The sequence below is a fragment of the Dendrobates tinctorius genome, unplaced genomic scaffold (assembly GCF_039654945.1).
Source record: "Dendrobates tinctorius isolate UK_male_01 unplaced genomic scaffold, ASM3965494v1 ptg000024l, whole genome shotgun sequence".
In the NCBI taxonomy this organism is placed as follows: Eukaryota; Metazoa; Chordata; class Amphibia; order Anura; family Dendrobatidae; genus Dendrobates; species Dendrobates tinctorius.
The window spans coordinates 16,088,444-16,104,984 of NW_027361692.1; the positions used below are offsets into that span (position 1 = coordinate 16,088,444).

Genomic DNA, 16,541 nt, shown 5'->3' on the forward strand with positions numbered 1-16,541 from the left:
TTGGAGGTGATTTTACGAATTGATTCATCAAACCCAAGTTTATGTGGAGAGGTGGTGGAAGAACTTTATAATGAGGTACCAAAGTTTCTCGGAGGACATTTTTTTCACCCTCGGCTGCCATCTCTTCTGGGTCCAGTGATTTTGTCGGTCTCGACTGTCCCTCAGAAATAGAAAACAAGGGTATTTGGTATACTCAGCTAGTTGCATGAACAGCATGCACAAGATCTTCAAATCCCCACTCACTTGCCAATTGTGGTCTTCAAATTTAAGTTTGCAAAGAACCAATTCAAAGTTCTCGTAGGTTTCCTTCAAGTGTACAGAATGAACTACAGGGATGGAAGCGTAAAAACCTCCATTGTGGAGTAAAACTGCTAACATAGTAACAGTTAGCAAGGCCGAAAAAAGACATTTGTCCATCCAGTTCAGCCTATATTCCGTAAGAATAAATTTCCGGATCTATGACCTTCTATGTCCTGCTATGAGACTTCTTTTTGAAGAATCTATAAAAACGCCATTGCGATGAATCATATTGGATTTTGAATTGACCCATCAAACTTTCGACATTGGTGCAATATACCAGCTTGTCTTCCTGGACAAAGTAAGGAATGAACTCCTTTTCACAATGTCTGAAACATGAAAAAGACACTCCTAGTAACTAGAGTTGAGCGAAACGGGTCGGTGAAATTCATAAGTCGCCGACTTTCGCTAAAGTCGGGTTTCATGAAACAAAACCCGACCATAGCATGAGGTCGGCCATGAGGTCGGCGACCAGAGTGCCAAAGTCACGTTTCAAATGATGCTTCCAGCGTCCTTTTTCAGCCAATGATGGAGGACGCACACTGTGGGCAACGCGATGACATGGACAGCGGTCACCACCGTCTTTGAGAAGGGCATGCAAGTGATTGGCTTGCTTTTTGTGGTGACACAGGGGCTATAAAAGGGCGTGCACGCCGACCGCCATCTTACTTCTGCCGATCTTAGTATAGGGAGAGGTTGCTGCTGCTGATTCTGAATAAGGGAGAGCGTTAGGCAGGGAAGAAAAAAAAACTGCTTCTGCTGGTAGCGATTTTCACTGTACAACAAAGCAGTTTGTGTGCAGTGACAGGGGAGGATATATTTTTGTGCATCAGCTCTGGTGGTTATTAGGCTGCCTTATAAGGCTCCCTGATATCTGCATTGCTGTTTGCACACTGCTGTGCAAACTGCTTTTTTAAAACCAAAAATACTTTTCTTCCTCTTTTCTGCACAGTTACCAAGCGTTCATTTTTCCACACTTTTGTGTGCAGCAGTCCTGCTTATTAGGCTGCCTGCTGCCATACTTGGACTGATAGCATCATTGTCAGCCTCCTAAAATCTTTAGGGAGATTCAAATTCTCCCCAATACTATATACACCTTGTGCCTTGTCATACACCAGCCAATTTCAGCCTGCTAAATTGAGGTGTAATCTATAGTGGGCCTGAGATAATTGTTCAGCCTCCTAAAATCTCTAGGGAGATTCAAATTCTCCCCAGTACTATATACACCTTGTACCTTGTCGTACACCAGCCAATTTCAGCCTGTTAAATTGGGTTGTAATCTATAGTGGGCCTGAGATAATAGTTCAGCCTCCTAAAATCTCTAGGGAGATTCAAATTCTCCCCAATACTATATACACCTTGTACCTTGTCATACAACAGCCAATTTCAGCCTGTTAAATTGAGGTGTAATCTATAGTGGACCTGAGATAATTGTTCAGCCTCCTAAAAGCTCTAAGGAGATTCAAATTCTCCCCAATACTATATACACCTTGTACCTTGTCATACACCAGCCAATTTTAGCCTGTTAAATTGAGGTGTAATCTAATCTATAGTGGGCCTGAGATAATAGTTCAGCCTCCTAAAATCTCTAGGGAGATTCAAATTCTACCCAATACTATATACACCTTGTACCTTGTCATACACCAGCCAATTTCTGCCTGTTAAATTGAGGTGTAATCTATAGTGGGCCTGAGATAATTGTTCAGCCTCCTAAAATCTCTAGGAAGATTCAAATTCTCCCCAATACTATATACACCTTGTACATTCTCATACACCAGACTATTTCAGCCTGTTACATTGAGGTGTAATCTATAGTGGGCCTGAGATAATTGTTCAGCCTCCTAAAATCTCTAGGGAGATTCAAATTCTCCCCAGTACTATATACACCTTGTACCTTGTCATACACCAGCCAATTTCAGCCTGTTAAATTGAGGTGTAATCTATAGTGGGCCTGACATAATAGTTCAGTCTCCTAAAATCTCTAGGGAGATTCAAATTCTCCCCAATACTATATACACCTTGTACCTTGTCATACACCAGCCAATTTCAGCCTGTTAAATTGAGGTGTAATCTATAGTGGGCCTGAGATAATTTTCAGTCTCCTAAAATCACTAGGGAGATTCAAATTCTCCCCAATACTATATACACCTTTTACCTTGTTTTACAGTACCATATAGCTGGTGGTATTTTGGGTACATTTTCCCAAAAATGAGGACGTATGGTGGAAGAGGCCGTGGAAGTGGGCGGGGGTTGCCAGCTGGTACTGATGGTGGTGGTGGTGGTGCATCTGCTGGTAGTGGCAAAAGCACAATAGCACCTAAGGCAGGAGGTGTTGAGCCTGCGTCATCGTCTGGCTCCACAAGGCCTCAAAGGCTCCCTTTTCTGGGAGTAGCTAAAACGCTTTTAAAGCCGGAGCGTCAGGAACAAGTTTTGGCTTACATTGCTGACACAGCCTCTAGCTCTATCGCCTCCTCTTCTGAAGTTTCACAAAATAAAAGCACTGAGTCGTCAGTGGAGGCTCCTGGTCAGGAACAACACCTTTCCTTGTATCCTCCACCCCTACCAAAAGTGAAGGATGCGGCAGGCCACACTACAGATTACTCCATGGAGCTCTTTTCACATACCATGCCTGGGTTATCAAGTCAAATCGTGATTTCCCCAGTTCAAGATGAATCTGACATGGAGTGCACTGATGCACAGCCACTGCTAGATTTTTCTACTGGTACATTCACTCAGAACACTACATTGTCCTTGCAGTGTGCTGAGCCAGAATCTGACCCTGATGAAACTCAGATTCCCCTTCCCGCATACTATACCACCTTACACGGTGACAAAGAGGAAGGTGCAGATGAAAGTGCAGGTTCCTTGAGCAGGTGGGGGGGCATACTCATGGGCGACGGCACTGGCACAGGGCCCCTCATAGTACGCAAAAGTGTCTCTGCCGGTGGGAGGGCCCTCCACCCACCGTCAGACACACTGCCAACGAGTGGGCCCCCCTGCTTGCTCAGAATCACAGCAATTGCAAAGTTGAAATACTTACCTCTCCCTGCTCCACCGCCGTGACGTCTTCCGTGTTTCCTGACAGTGACATTCTGGTCAGAGAGCGCGATGACATCACGTCTGTACGCCCTCTGCCTAAACAGTCCAAGTGCAGAGAGATGGAAGATGGGGGCGATGAGGTGTCCAGAGTACAGGGATTCCCTAGTGAGGAGACTTATTTAATTGTTTTAAAAGTTGGGAGCAATTTTTGGGGAGCATTATACTCTGGAGAATGATATATGGGGCCCACCATACACTGGAGCATTCCAAAGGTGGACATCAGACCCTGGAGCAGCATTTACAGGGTCCATTATACACTGGAGCATTAGAAATGGGGCCCATTATATATGGAGCTTTATTTGGGCCCTTAAAACACTGGAGCATCATCCATGGGGCCCATCATATACTGGAGCATTGTGAATGGGGCAAATTATATATGGAGCATTATTTGGACCAATCAAACACTAGAGCATCATCCATGAGGCCCATCATATGCTGGAGCTTTCCAAATGGGGGACATCAGACACTGGAGCAGCATTTACAGGGCCCATTATACACTGGAGCATTAGAAATGGGGCCTATTATAAAGGAGCATTATTTGGGCCTATAAGACAGTGGAGCTTCATCCATGGGGACTAACATATACTGTAGCATTATGTGGAGCTCATCATATACTGTATCGAACATTATATGGGACCAATGATTCTGTATGGAGAAATATATGGGCCTCATTATTCTGTATGGCGCACTATGCAGTAGCCATAATACTGTATGGAGTAATATACTGTCTGTTTTTGGAGCTATTGGAGAATTTAAAATGGATATCAGTCATGTGATGTAAGAAGTGAAGTATTTTTCATTGTACTATACCGCTATTTCTCTGCCGTATCAGAGGATCATGTATTGTGGCACGTGTTAAAGGAGCCCAGTGACACTCTTTGGCCCTGGGCCCACGAAAATCTGGAGCCAGCACTACCCCCCCACAACTTTAGTCAAATAACCCCCAGTTTTCAATGCCTAACTATTATTATAAAGTAAATTAAGGTTGACAAGCTTAAGTAATAAGAATTGATGTTTTTGGCATTAAAATGGGCACTGTAGGTGTGTTTCCTGTCCTCCACTCACTTTTCTTCCCCATTGACTTGTATTGGGTTTCGTGTTTCAGTCGGCCTTCGACTTTTCTCGATAATCGGCCGATTGCGTTCGACCCGACTTTTGCGAAAGTCGGGTTTCATGAAACCCGACTCGACCCGAAAAAAGGCAAAGTCGCTCATCTCTACTAGTAACATTAAATTCCTGCCTTTGAGCCTTGATCCGAGCAACTCAGCAGCATCTTTGGGAAGCTTCAAGTCTCTTACTAAATCTTTCATTTCCTCCTGGGAAAAAAATTTGGTCTTGTATAATCTTCAGAGTCAGAACTTGATTCATCATCTGGTTCACGTATGATTCCACATTCATTTGAGCAAGTTATCTCTTCCAAAGTAGCAGGGTACTTGGGTACCTTTTAAATCTGTGCCATGGGAGATGGGACAAATTGCTGAGTGAAGATTGGGGTATGAACTGGAATGCCTCCATTTGGAATTATACCCTTTCACATAGCATGAACAAAAGTAACAGTCGTCACTATGATTCTTTTGCTCTCACCTTACCATAGGAATTCCATAACGGAAATCTTTTTTCTTACCCTTGAACCAATTTCAGAAGCCCTCAACACACCGTTTCTACACTTTATGAGGCGCACAAACTTTATCTTGATCTCCAAGTTTTAGTCCGAAGTTTGCAAAGTATACTTTTTTCACAAAGTCTGTGCACTGTATATTCACCCACAAATGAAACAGAAATGGTCAGGCGAATTAATACACTTCTGCAAAGTCATAATGCTAATTTGGGGAAACACGGTTGATTAATGAAATTCCAATACAAGTTTCTTGAAAGCATAAGGTACTTTCATTATGTGACTGCCACCAGTCAATCAAGCAGTTCCTATTGATGTTAATGGGGAAAGAAAATAAGCTGCCTGCCAATGTTTCACACCAGAGTTTGCAGAGGAACCTTTAGGTTTGTGGCAAGTCCTGACGTTTAGGATTTTTTTCAATATTTTTTTCGTTATCAAAATCCCAAAATGCATGGATTATGAAAAAGCTTTTTAGTCGCAGACCTGTGTTACTCGTATGATTGCAATTATTTTTTTTCTAACTAGTCAGGGGTATTTAAAATATTAAATTGATTCTTTTTAGATACATTTTGAGAAAGAGGGCTTAGGAAAATAATTTTTTTAAAGTACATAACCTGTGCTAGGAAAACTAACTTTATATAACATATATACTGTATATATATATATGTATACATTAATATCTCTAAATCTCATCAGACTGGTACCATAGTAACTCCACGGTTCTATTAGATCTATATGTAGAATAATGATACTTTTAGTTTCCATAGCAATATGCCTATTACTATCATGCACATAATGAACCCAACTTAAAGTTCTTACATATATATTTGAAGAATATATTATCTGGATTGGTTTAACATCATAGAGTTAATATTAAATTACATTTTTGCTGCTTTGAAAGCCAATCCAACAGTAAAGAAGCATAAAAACTTAAGCTACATGAATTCTAGCCTGAAACACTATACATACAATATTAGATAAAATAGCATTAGCTATCAATAGTTTTTAGGATTGAAGATTAAATTTACACAATGATGAACAAACATAAGTTTGTACTATAGACAACGCTCGAATGAATAATTTCCAGGATAAGCTTTAAGGTTTGACCCACAGCTCCTTTTACTTCAGAGCTGCCTAGATGTTGTATGCTTAATTGCAATTGCTGGAATAGTTTTTTTTTTACTTGGTTTGATACCTGTACACAAAGTAGGGGGGTTTAAAAGGAAAATAAAGTTTGTGTCAAAATACTAGATTGAAATTTAAGTGAAATGCTCTGTTTAATCTGGCAATGGCAAACTTTTAGAACTTTATATGAAGCATAAGTCAAATATTACTCATTCTTTATGACAGATTATAGCTATCATATCCAATAAAGTAAGAAAATAAAAGGGAATTAATTTTTATACTGCTCTTGTTATTCAGCTGCTCCTGTTATTCAACCCTTGCATCATGATCAACAGCTCCCACAAAAAAAGTATGATGACCCCACAGTGCCAACACAATGTTTGAGGATCCCACACACTAAATGAATACCGTATAGGTCCCAACATGGCATGATGGCTACCACAGCCAACCAAATAATCTGATCCTTCACAGTCCCCCATAAAGTATGATCCCACACATAGTATTATGGCCCCATAAAGTATGACTACCCACACAATCCCCAATACAGTATGATCATCCCACATCCCCCACAACAGTATGATCTCCAACAGCCCTCCAAAATAGAATGATGGCTCACACAGCTCTCCACATAGAATTATGGTCCCCACAGCTGCCCAAAAAAGTATGATCCTACACACAAAATGATGACTTCATTGCAGTATGATCCTCTACAGCTGCTAATATACATAATGATGACACCCGCAGTATAATCTCTCATAAACCCCCAAATAGAGATGGGCGGACACCTGGATGTTCAGGTCTGGCAGGTTCGGCTGAACAGTTACAAAAATTTCAGTTTGGGTACCAGAACAGTTCCCAAACTCGGACCCCATTCACTTGAATGGGGGGCCCGAACATCCAGTGTTTGCCACACTGTGATGTGTATTACAGACCATCAAACACCGCTTCTGATCGGTGGTGAAATCATCCCTGCTGGTCAGAGAGCTGTGGTTCTCACGCTGTCAGAAGACAGCATGAGCACTCAGCGGTGATCGGAGGTATAAAGATCTCCTCCGGCCACTGGTGTCAGCTGATGGGATTACTGATCCCATCATGAGACACCTGCTGCCGCTAATTACAGTGAGAGCAGGTGCGGCAGATGGGTGTATTCATCAGCCACTCCTGTGCTGTAAATAAATAATTTAGAAAAAAATGGCATGGGTTTCCCTTTATTTTTGCTAACCAGCCAGGCAAAACTTACAGCTGGGGACTGCAACCCTCAGCTGTCAGCTTCAGCAAGGCTAGTTATCAAAAATAGAAGGGTCCCCAAGCTGTTTATTAAATTATTTAAATAATCCATTAAAAGAAACGGCATGGGGTCCCCCATTTTTGACAACCAGCCTTGCTAAAGCAGACAGCTGGGGGCTGGTATTCCCTGGTAAGGGGCCATGAAAATTGGCCCCCAGCCTAAAAATAGCAGCCTGTAGCTGCCCAGAAAAGGCACATCTATTAGATGCACCAATTCTGGTGATTTGCCCAGCTCTTCCCACTTGCCCTGAGTGGAGTGGATTATACTTTATGGAGGACTATGGGAATGCAATATACTATTCGGAGGACTATGGGAAGTGCAATATACTATAAGAAGGATTAGGGGGTGTGCATTATACTATGTGGAGGACTATTGGGAGTGCATCATACTATGTGAATGACTTTTGGGGCCCAGTATATTATATGTAAGAGTTTGGGTTGCAATATACTATATGGAGGCCATTCTAATATTTGGAGGGCAAAATGAGTCCATTATAAAATTTGGAGGGCTTTGTGGGAGCCTTTATACTTTATGGAGGGCTATGTGGGGGCCATTATACTGTGTTCAAGCAATTAAAAAGTGTGAAGGTTTGTTTGTGGTCCGTCATACTGAAAGGAGGTCTGTGTAGAGGCCATTATACTGCTAGGAGGGCTAGTGGAGGCCAATTTATAGTGTGGTGAGATGTGGTGCCATTATACTGTATGTAGACCCATTACACTGCATGGAGGGCTGTGTGGGGTTACAGTTGGGGGATAATATGGTGTTGTGGACAACCATACTTTTCCAGTTGGAGCTGGCGTGGGGTACAGTTGGGTCACCATTAGAGTTGAGCGAAACGGATCGAAAAAATTCAAAAGTCGCCGACTTTCGCCAAAGTCGGGTTTCATGAAACGAAACCCGACCTTAGCGTGAGGTCGGCCACTGGGTCGGCGATCATTGCGCCAAAGTCGCGTTTCAAAATATGCTTTTGCGCCCTTTTTCAGCCAATCATGAAGAACTGACTCTGTGGGCAATGTGATGACATAGGCAGCGGTTACCACCATGTTTGTGAAGGGCATGCAAGTGATTGGCTTGCTTTGTGTGGCATCACAGGGGGTATAAAAGGGCGTGCATGCTGACCGCCATGTTGCTTATGCTGATCTCAGAATAGGGAGAGCTGCTGCTGATGATGATTCTGTAGGGAGATCGTTAGGCAGGGAAGAAGATACCAAAAACTACTTCTGCTGCTAGCGATTTTGCCTGTACAACACACCAGTTGCTGTGCAGTGCAAGGGGAGGCTATATTTTGGAGCATCAGCTCTGTTGGTTATTAGACTGCCTTTTAAGGCTCCCTGATAACTGCATTGCTGTTTTCACACTGCTGAGCAAACTGCTTTTTTCAAAGCAATCCAAATTTTATTGTTTTGTCCTGATGAGTTACTGAGCGTTCATTTTTTCACACACCGTACAGTGGTGTACGCTCCTCACACAGTACCGTGTACTGGCTGTTATCACGGCCAAATTGAAGCTATCTGTGTATGAATCTGTAAGGAAAAGCCGAGGAGATTGTCCGTTCTTACAGACCTACACTCTAGGGAGATTCCAATTCTGCCCAATTCTATATACACCTTGTAGTTAGTCATACACTAGGCAATTTCTGCCTGTCACATTGTGGTGTAATCTGTCCTGGGCCAGAGACAATAGTTCAGCGTCCTCCAATCTACAGTGAGATTCAAATTCTCACCAATACTATATACAGCTTCTGTCTTCTCATACACCAGCCAATTTCTGCCTGTCACATTGCGGTGTAATCTCTACTGGGCCTGAGACAATAGTTTAGCGTCCTCCAATCTACAGTGAGATTCAAATTCTCACCAATACTATATACGGCTTCTGTCTTCTCATACACCAGCCAATTTCTGCCTGTCACATTGTGGTGTAATCTCTACTGGGCCTGAGACAATAGTTCAGCGTCCTCCAATCTACAGTGAGCTTCAAATTCTCACCAATACTATATACAGCTTCTGTCTTCTCATACACCAGCCAATTTCTGCCTGTCACATTGTGGTGTAATCTCTACTGGGCCTGAGACAATAGTTCAGCGTCCTCCAATCTACAGTGAGCTTCATATTCTCGCCAATACTATATACAGCTTCTGCCTTCTCATACACCAGCCAATTTCTGCCAGTCACATTGCGGTGTAATCTCTACTGGGCCTGAGACAATAGTTCAGCGTCCTCAAAAATACACTGAGATTCAAATTCTCACCAATACTATATACAGCTTCTGCCTTCTCATACACCAGCCAATTTCTGCCTGTCACATTGCGGTGTAATCTCTACTGGGCCTGAGACAATAGTTCAGCGTCCTCCAATCTACAGTGAGATTCAAATTCTCACCAATACTATATACAGCTTCAGTCTTCTCATACACCAGCCAATTTCTGCCTGTCACATTGTGGTGTAATTTCTACTGGGCCTGAGACAATAGTTCAGCGTCCTCCAATCTACAGTGAGATTCAAATTCCCACCAATACTCTATAGCCCCTTTACCTTGTTTTACAGTACCATATAGCTGTTGTTATTTTGGGTACCTTTTTCAAAAAAATGAAGTATGGTGGAAGAGGCCGTGGAAGTGGGCGGGGGTTGCCAGCTGGTCCTGATGGTGGTGTGGGTGGTGGTGCTTCTGCTGGTTGTGGCAAAAGCACAATAGCATCTAAGGCAGGAGGTGGTGAGCCGGCGTCATTGTCTGACTCCACAAGGCCTCGTAGGCTCCCTTTTCTGGGTGTAGGTAAACCGCTTTTAAAGCCGGAGCTTCAGGAACAAGTTTTGGCTTACATTGTTAACACAGCCTCTAGCTCTATCGCCTCCTCTTCTGAAGTTTCAAAAAATAAAAGCACTGCATCATCAGTGGAGGCTCCTGGTCAGGAACAACACCTTTCCTTGTGTCCTTCACCCCTACCAAAAGTGAAGGATGCAGCAGGCCACTCTACAGAATACTCCATGGAGCTCTTTTCTCATACCATGCCTGGGTTATCAAGTCAAATCGTGAATTCCCCAGTCCAAAATGAATCTGACATGGAGTGTACTGATGCACAGCCACTGCTAGATTTATCTGCTGGTACATTCACTCAGAGCACTACATTGTCCTCGCAGTGTACTGAGCCAGAATCTGACCCTGATGAAGCTCAGGTGCCCCTTCCCGCATACTATACCACCATACACGGTGACAGAGAGGAAGGTGCACATGACACTAAAGAGAAGGTGATGGATGACCCAGTTGTTGACCCAGATTGGCATTCACTGGGGGAAGAGGGCGCCGCTGCCAATAGCTCAGAAGAGGAGGAGCATCCACAGCCGGCATCAAGATCGCAACAACTGTTATCTGGCAGGCCTGGAGCAGTCCAAAAACGGGTTGCAAAAACCAAAAGAGTTGCAGGACAGCTTGGCCAGACGGTCAAAATAGAACAGCGTGCAAGGCCGCAAAATGTCTTCCATATTAGGAAGAGTGCAGTGTGGCACTTATTTGAACAAAATCCTAATGATCAGGCAAAGGTTATCTGTAAGAAGTGCGTAAAGACCTTTAGCCGAGGGAAAAATCTGAGAAATTTGAATTCCAGTTGCATGCTTAGACATTTAACCACCATGCACTTCCAAGCGTGGACGGACTACCAAACCTCACGCATCACATGTGCAACTGCTCCCAAAGAAGGTAGTCAGCAACGCTACTTTTTTTCCTCCACTGTAAGCCCACCGGTTAGCACACCATGAGCAGCAAATGTTGAGGTGTCGTCGCAAGGCCAAAGCAGTCAGGGAATCACAATGTTATATCAATGAAAGACTGAATCTAGGCCATCAGAAAGAACACCAACTCCATCACCATCATCAACCCTCTCTCAGTCCGCCATGTCCACTGATAGTTCCACCATATGCAGCTCTCAAGTCCAGCTCACCTTACCAGAGACTATGAGTAGGACAAGAAAGTACTCATCCTCTCATCCGCGTACACTGGCTTTGAACGCCCACATTGCCAAACTAATCTCGTTAGAGATGATGCCCTATCGCTTGGTTGAAAGCACAGCTTTCCCCGAACTCATGGCCTACGCAGTACCACGCTATGACCTACCCAGTCGCCACTTCTTTTCTCGCAAAGCCATCCCAGCCCTCCACCTTCATGTGAAAGACCGCATTGGCTATGCGCTCAAGCAATCAGTGAGTGGAAAGGTGCACCTCACAACTGATGCAAGGTCCAGTAGGCATGGCCAGGGCCATTACGTATCCATCACTGCGCACTGGGTTAATGTGGTAGATGAAGGGTCCACAGAGGACAGCGGTGGTGGGACAGTGCTGTCTAGCCCACGGTGTAGGAAACAGTTGGCTGTAGGAGTTCGACCCTCCTCCTCCTCCTCCAGAAGCGAAAACTTGTCCACAGAGCGCAGTCGCACGAGCACTCCATCCGCAGCTGACAGTGTTGCACACAAGGTGTCCCCCTATCGATCAGCTAGTGGAAAGCGTCAGCAGGCTGTGTTGCAGATGATGTGTTTGGGCGACAGACACACCGCGGAGATACTGGCCAACTACTTTCAGCGACAAACTGAGTCATGGCTGGACAGTCTACATCTTGAGGCAGGCAAGGTAGTTAGTGATAACGGCCGGAATTTTGTGGCAGCCATAGCCCTTTCAAAACTCAGCCACATACCTTGCTTGGCTCACACCTTGAACCTGGTGGTACAGTGCTTCCTCAAAAATTATCCGGAGTTAACAGGCCTGCTCTATAAGATTCGAAGACTGTGCTCGCACATCCGCCGGTCGCCGGTACACTCCGGTCGTGTGCAGAAGCTGCAGCGATTGCTCCACCTTCCCAAGCACCACCTAATTATCGACGTTGCAACAAGGTGGAACTCCACCCTGCACGTTTGAGCGGCTGTGCGAACAGAGGCAAGCCGTAATGCATTTGCGGGAGGATACACGGGCAGGCACTTTGAAGGCAGACATGGAGTTGACAGGTGTTCAGTGGTCAAAGCTGAAAGACCTCTGTAAAGTCCTTCAGTGTTTTGAGGAATGCACACGGCTGGTAAGCACAGATGATGCCATCATAAGCATGAGCATCCCACTTATGCATCTGCTCATGCAAACTTTGACGCACATTAAGGAGCAGGCATCTGCAGCCGAAGTAGATGAGGAGGAAGAGGAGGAGGGAAGCCTAGATGACAGTCAGCCATTGTCTGCTCCGGGACCTCTCCTGGACAAGTTGAAGGAAGAAGAGGAGGAGGAGGATGATGATGGGGATGATTATTTTGGGGAGGAGGATGCTTCTCATGGGGCAAGAGAAAATGTTGGCGTAGCAAGGTCTGGTACAGGGTTTGTGCATGACTGGAGGGATGTGGATTTGCCAGAAAGTGCTCCTCCACCCAGCACTCGCAGTGCATCATTGACACCGGGAACATGGGCCCACATGTCAGATTATGCCTTGCAGATCCTAAAAAGGGACCCCTGCATTGTCAAAATGATGAACGATGACGACTACTGGTTGGCCAGCATACTGGATCCACACTATAAAGGCAAATTCCAAAACATAATGCCACAAGAGAACCTTGACCTAATATTGGCTAACAAGTAACTCTGGTAAACCGGTTGGTTGAGGCATTCCCAGCACACAGCAGCGGTGATGGTTCTCACATGAGCCGTAGGGGCCGGGGGCAGCTTGGAAGAGGTGTTCGTGGTGCACACATCAGAAGTGGCGTTGGAGACAGGGAGTTTCATGACCATGTTGTGGACTGATTTTTCAAGTCCTGCTCACACGACTGGTAGTACTGCATTGATTGAAAGTGACAGGAGACAGCAGTTGTCAACTATGGTTACAAACTACTTCTCGTCCCATATCGATGTTCTCCCTCACAGGTCATTCCCCTTTGACTATTGGGCCACCAAACTGGACACCTGGCCTGAATTGGTACAATATGCCTTACAGGAGCTCGCTTGCCCAGCTGCAAGTGTGCTATCAGAAAGAGTCTTCAGTGCAGCTGGATCAATCCTGACAAAAAAAGGACCCGTCTGTCGACCCAAAATGTGGATGATCTAACCTTCATTAAAATGACCCATGCATGGGTTTCCAAGGATTTTGTCCCACCTTACCCTGATGACACATAGTTTGCCAGAAAAATGGCTTGCTTTGGTCCTCCTCTTCCTCGGACTTGACGAATTTCACCTTTAGCAGCAGCTGAATGTCCCAGATCAACATATGCCATTTTGTAAACCTCCCTAACTGGGCTGCCTCCCCCCATGGCCAGGGTCACCACCTAGTGCACATAACCGTGCGAGTGCCATTTCCCTGGACAGGTGGGTAGGCTGAGTCTTGGGCGCGGGCACTGGCACAGGGTCCCTCATAGTGCAGTCAAGTGTCTCTGACGGTGGGGGTGCACACCCGCCGTCAGACACACCGCCGTACTATGAGGGGCCCAGTGCCAGTACTGACACCCACGAGTGTGCCCTCCTTGCTTGGGCAGGGCCACAGCATTTGCAATGTTTACCTCTCCCTGCTCCTTCGCTGTGTAGTCTGGGCTGTCAAATCCTTCACTTGGACTGCCATTACAAATTTGTTGAACTGATAGATGATGGTTAAGACGTAGCTATGCCCTGTCCCACTGGCCAGGCTCTAGCTTCAGATGATCAATGGCTTCCATTTCACACAAATTAATTGTGGGTCAGCATCGCCTCTGAGAATTGTGACGGAAGTTTTTCCAGTGATTATTAATTCCTAGATTTCTGCAATCACTAGACTTTATGTCAATAATTGTATGCATCTCATTTCCTATTGCGGAGAGGCTGGACTGTCTTACTGAGACAGAAATATATATGAAGATTTAAAAATACCACCAAAAGTGTATACTGGCATATGCTTCAAATACATTTCCTTTTTTCGACTTTTTAGATTGTTGTCTAATCCATACTGAGAACACGGAGATTTTAAATGTTTAAACTATGCTATATATACCTGCTATCCAGTGATAATGTACCCTTTCTCAACTTTGTACAATCTGGTCAAATCCATACTGGGCCTGAGACCGTCTGAGCCTGTCTCCTGATCTATAGACATGGGTTTTTAATATGTAAACTCTGCTATACATACCTGTAATCCAGTGATACGTTACCCTTTCTAACCTTTGTCCAATCACGTGTAATCCATACTGGGCCTGAGACCGTCTGAGCCTGACTCCTGATCTATAGACATAGGCTTTTAATGTGTAAACTATGCTACATATATACGTGTTATCCGGTGAAACTGTACCCTTTATCAACTTTCTACAATGTTGTTGAATCCATACTGGGCCTGAGAACGGCTGCCGAGCTGTTAAGCAAGCTACAGCACCTGTGGTTTGGACACGTAATTTTTTCATTTTGTCAGGAATGCCGGTTAGGCCTAATTCCATAATTGCGGTTGACCCGCACTTACTGGGAAATCATCGTTCGTGGGGAATAATTGGAATCCCAGATCCCCATCACTAACGTTGTTCAGCGGGTTATCTGCACCTGTAAGCGACAAAAGCTGGTCCTTTCAGTGTAGTGCGCTTGCAGCCCCGGACATGTAAGGGTATAATAGACCTGTTATTGCTCGATCTCGTGTGCCAGAGCCTCACGTATCCCTCTAGTAAGCTTGACACGTACCGCGGGGGCATGCCGGAGTCTCGGTCGTTAACGGAATAAAGCTGAGAAATCACTAGCACAACTACAAACGGACATACCACACCACACACAGAATCGACAAAGCTTGCAATCTGTCCATCTTTTCTGTAGCTTGTATGGTTGTGGTTTCCCGGGTGGAGTCCAATTAAGCCACAGGCTCCACTCCTGGTGGTGCCCTTTTGGACATTCCTTTAAGGTTCAGCTTTGCAATCATACAGCCCCCCGGAAACCAAACACTTTGCCTTCATGGACGCAGTTTGGAGGTTCGAGGGAATAACGCCGCCCCATCGGCAGTTGGCATAATTTATTGGTGGGAAGTCCGACGGTATATGATCGTGTTCGATTTCAGAATTTTTTTTGGTTTGTTTGTATTTTACATTTTTATTCCAGCCTTTCTTGACTTCATAAAGGCATGACAAGCCTATATCTGTGTCTCCTCCACCCCCTCCTTTTACTCCTTCACCTCTTTTCTAAGTGTAGTTGCCCTTTTCCATATGTTATTTTTGTCTTCTGAGCATTTTGTCTGCTTTGGGACACCTTTAAAGGTGTTTTTTAATTGTTTTCTTTGTGCTTGTGTTTGCCTGCCATTGTTTTCAATGGGGTTCGACGGTGTTCTTCGAACATTTGACGAACATTTGACGAACTTGCCTCCTGTGCGACGAACAAAAACACTAGCAGGGTGGCTCAACACTACTCCTGATATATAGACGTACATTGTTAATGTTTAAACTATGCTATATATACCTGGTATCTGGTGATACTGTACCCTTTCTGCCAGGAAGTCCTCCTCTAACCAACGCTCTAAGTTTATCATTGACACCTATAACATTGTACCACATGTGTGATTATTTCTTGCGGATCTTCTTGTTATATTGTGGTGTGATCCATCCTGAGCGTGTGAGTGTCTATGGGTTACTCCTGCAATTTAGATGTACATTTAAAAATTACCCCAACTGTTGTGAGTTCATTTTCACCTCCATCACTGAGGCCTGGTGAACTCCCTATTCTAGTGAAGGAAGGTAGTGAGCCTGATTATCAGACACCTGGGACTAATGAAGATGATTGGCTGAGTGGAGTCACTGACTGGATTTAAGGCAGCCTACGCCCTTTCTGCCCTGCGGGTGATTTCTCTGTGGACTCTTGGACACCAGTCTGATTCCTGCTCTCCTAAAGCTAAGTTTTCTGCTTTGCCTTTTTGCATCTAAGATTTGTTTTTGTTTTTCTTGCTTTTTGGATTCTGCCACTCCCTGCTGGAGTGTGCAGTGTTCCGTGAGCTCTGTCTTCTGAAGGTACCTGAGTGCTGATTTAGTTTTTGAAGCTTAGTTGCTTCAGGGCCATTTTTATATCAGCTTGTTGGCTTTTGTCTCTGATAGGGTTTTGGCAGATTGCAGACAGCAGCCTTCCTATCCGTTCCTATCTAGGTAGTTTTGGGCCCCGTCTTTGCTCAGCCTGTCTT

The 16,541-nt window shown here is 44.6% G+C and overlaps 1 protein-coding gene across 1 annotated transcript in view; it reads right to left on the bottom strand.

Annotated features, from left to right (window-relative positions):
- COL19A1 (collagen type XIX alpha 1 chain) overlaps positions 1–16,541 on the bottom strand; it is a 1,445,738-nt gene that overhangs the window by 1,193,544 nt on the left and 235,653 nt on the right. The window lies entirely within an intron of this gene.